At 45.9% G+C, this 3203-nt stretch overlaps 1 pseudogene; it reads right to left on the bottom strand.

The window, feature by feature from the left end:
- Positions 1-1658: 1658 nt before the first annotated feature.
- LOC123056960 (phosphomannomutase/phosphoglucomutase-like) lies at positions 1659-2776 on the bottom strand (annotated as a pseudogene).
- Between the last annotated feature and the right edge of the window lie 427 nt (positions 2777-3203).

The following is a 3203-nucleotide window of genomic DNA, read 5'->3' as shown; positions in this document are numbered from 1 at the left end:
ATCTCGGCGAGGCTGAGTTGCTAGGGTTTAGGCAGTGGCTGTGTCAAGTGTATCTCAGTGAATCTGGTAGATGTGTACCAGTGGGACCGAGTTTGACTTTAGATTTTTGGACAGAGAAGAATGAGAGGGTGTGGCTGAGGGTTTTGGAGCAATATCTTTAATCACTTTGAGCAAATAGTCCATAATCAAAACCTTATGCCCTTTTAATAGTATTGGCTTTCCTATGCATGGACTCAATGTGATCTTGGATCACTTAATAAAAAACGTAGAGTCTTGAAGATTTGCCAAACATTGTTCTTTAGTAGCTTGAGGGGTCCACATCTTCATCCACATACTTGCCTAAGTTGAACTTTTCCTGAAATATACTAGAGGAAAACATTAGTCCAATAATATGCATGTTGACATGAATTACCAAAACCACCAGGGGAGCAATTGTGCTTTCAATCCCCCCCTTATTGGTAATTGATGACAACATATATCAAGGCTTTAAATAAGAACTAGCAAACATGCCCGTGCGTTGCAACAGGAGAAAAAAACATCACACTCTTCTAACCCAGTAAGCATGACATAAGACCATTGCACACATACATAGTCTACATTCTCTATTTCAACATGTCATCCCATTCGTGTCGCCGCTTATCTTCTCTCTCCCTCTGTGCATCTGTGATGTAGTTGCAACGAATGACAACACATTATGTGCTAAATTGATAAAGATTACGAATCTTATTTGCAATACAAATACCAGTGTTACGATATATTAAATTTGCACATATATTGTATGTTTTGAGACATCCAAGTGCATATTAGGTATGTTCAAATGAGCGTTCTAGTATACTTATTAGAGAACAAGAGATTAATATTAATTTGCATAAAGATTTAATAACACAGTCATGCAAAACAACCATATATCAGCCGTTGCATCAAGAAAGAAGTGTTGAACTGGCTATGAGACCAGATAAAATTTGGAGGTTGGTACTTGTTAATAATGTATGCCAATTTATTTCCCTCAAAAAAACGTATGCCAATTTATATTCCTCGATATATTTTCTTTTCCCTCTCGTTTGGGTATCATAGATTGAAGATGCAACCCTGCCTCAACTTAGAAGAGAACCTGACCGCCTGATATTATCAAGCTCACTTCTCAAGGGAATCTGTTCCAGTTTGGTGCTTGAAGAATTCTTCATGTTTTTTTTTCTGGAAGCAAGTCTTTTCGCCTTTTTTTGCCGAGTAGGATGCTGAAGAAGGTGGTTTTGATCCTTTTGCTACTGCTGCAGAGGTGCTAGTGCTACTCCTAAACCTATTTTTTGCGGGAAGTTACTCCTTGAACCTGATATGACTTCCGACTGAAGCGAGATGAGCTAGGGGCCCGAGACCTGATAGACATGTTCTACCACTGGACTAAGAATTCAGTATTTCCATGTAAATAATCAAAAGATATACATTAACGCAGCAGTGTTTGATGGCACAAAAATAGAATATACAAAGGGAAAATAGACATGCACAATAGGACCTTTAAGCCCAAGATATGCATCCATCATCTCGTCAGATATGCATGCATATCTAATCAGCTACTTCCTCCCTTACTAAATTTAAGTCCTTTTAGAGATTTGAATGTGGATATACATATGGATGTATATAGACATATTCGGAGTAGAATATAGCCAGAGCATTCAGCAAGCAATTAATCGGTGGGAATGAAACATGCGCAACAAGATACTTCATACAAGTCCGCACACTGTTGCATAATCAACATCGATCAAACATAAACATCACCTATGCTCAATTCTGAAGACATATGAAAACTTCTATATTTACCTTGGCAAAGCACCATACATCAGAGGTAGACTTGATCTGGGTCCTCGAGGTCCCGGATGAGGCTGCCGACCCTGCCCTCCAACACGGCCAGCCTCATCCGGACCATCTAGATGATGATCTTCACCACCATGTACGCGCAGTCGTCGAGGAAGCGGTTCTTCCTGAGCGTGCCGTGCCCTGTGGTCTCCAACTCTCCACCGTGACGTGCGTCTTCACGCCGTCCGCGTTGACTTGCACGCCCTTGTCGACCAAGCAGCTGTAGCCGCCGCCCGCTCCTTGCCTCGATGAACCGCGTGAGCCCGTCGCCCGACCACGTGTCCGTCACCACCATTGTCCCCGGGTGCTCCCCCAGCACGATGGTGGAGATGAGCGCGATGATGCGGCCCCGAATGATGGCAGCCCCCGCGCCGTCCACCATGCCGCTTCGGTCCAAGCCCGTGTCGAACACCACGCCAAGGTCGGCGCCGCGGGTCAGCACCACACGGCGGGTCAGCGATATGGCCTCGCGTTCTCCGGGTTGGGCATATGGTTCGGGAACATGCCGTCTAGCTCCGGGTGCAGGTTGTCGGTCGTGTTGGTGCCCAGCTTCTCCAGCATGTCCCACGCAAAGAACGCACCGCAGCTGTTGCCGATGCTCACGATGACCTTGAAGCCCTTGAGCTGGGTGTCGTAGTGTGTCTGGTGGGCCACACACTCCTTGATGATGTCCCGGAGGTGCTGCACGTAGGCGCTCATCAGGTGGATGCACATGACCATTGGAGGCATGCCGAGGCCAACACCGGCAAGGCCCAGGTTCCTCGCGACCACTACCTGAATAAAGCCCTAAGACGACGTCCTATTTTATGCCGACGGCTTTTTTAGGGCCAATGGCATAGACCGAGATATGCCGACAGCATAGGGAAAGCCATACTTGCATGCCGCGTGACCACAGATCGAAGTAAAACTTGCAACGGCACGCCATGACCGCAAGGCCGGACACAAACACTCGGCCAAACGATTCGCATGGGGTTGGCACTGAGGAGCCGCCCAGGTCGAACTCGTGCCTGGCCCACGGCAACGGCACAGACGGCGCACCGACGGCCCGACTCTGACTCTTATTAGCCGAGAAAGACCTTCGTGCACCGGGTCTTTCCAGGTGAATTTTGATGGTGTCAATTTTTCCATCGTGATTTTGTGAAGGCGAGCGAGGGCCCATCAAAATTGGTCAAAGACCAGGCAAAAAAAGAGACATGCTTCTATTTAAATCTTAGCCGTTAATCTTTGTGGTAAATGTAAAATCAACGGATACAAAGGGATTACGTATGGAGAATTATGAAAGCTTCCTCCCTTTAATATTAGTAAATAAGAATATACCATAGAAGTACATGAAAGTTTTGAAAAACATGTAA

This window comes from Triticum aestivum, chromosome 3A (genome assembly GCF_018294505.1).
Source record: "Triticum aestivum cultivar Chinese Spring chromosome 3A, IWGSC CS RefSeq v2.1, whole genome shotgun sequence".
NCBI classification, from domain to species: Eukaryota; Viridiplantae; Streptophyta; class Magnoliopsida; order Poales; family Poaceae; genus Triticum; species Triticum aestivum.
Note: the sequence above shows the minus strand (reverse complement) of the source record. Positions and strands in the feature narration are given on the sequence as shown.